Raw genomic sequence first — 268 nt, forward strand, 5'->3', positions numbered from 1 at the left:
TGGCCATTGTAAACAATGCTGCAATGAACATATAAATACACACATCCTCTCAAAGTAGCAATTTGGGTTTCTTCGAATAAATACCCAGAAATGGGATTACTGGGTCCTTCTTTGTGTCTTGTTATAGCCTTTGTTTTAAAGTCTATTTTGTCTGGTGTAAGTATTGCAACCCCCAGCTTTTTTTTTTTCATTTCCATTTTTATGAAATATAATTGCCCCACCTGTTAACTTATAGTCTGTGTGTGTCTTTGGATCTGAAGCGAGTCTC

This window comes from Hipposideros armiger, unplaced genomic scaffold (genome assembly GCF_001890085.2).
Source record: "Hipposideros armiger isolate ML-2016 unplaced genomic scaffold, ASM189008v1 scaffold_523, whole genome shotgun sequence".
NCBI classification, from domain to species: domain Eukaryota; kingdom Metazoa; phylum Chordata; class Mammalia; order Chiroptera; family Hipposideridae; genus Hipposideros; species Hipposideros armiger.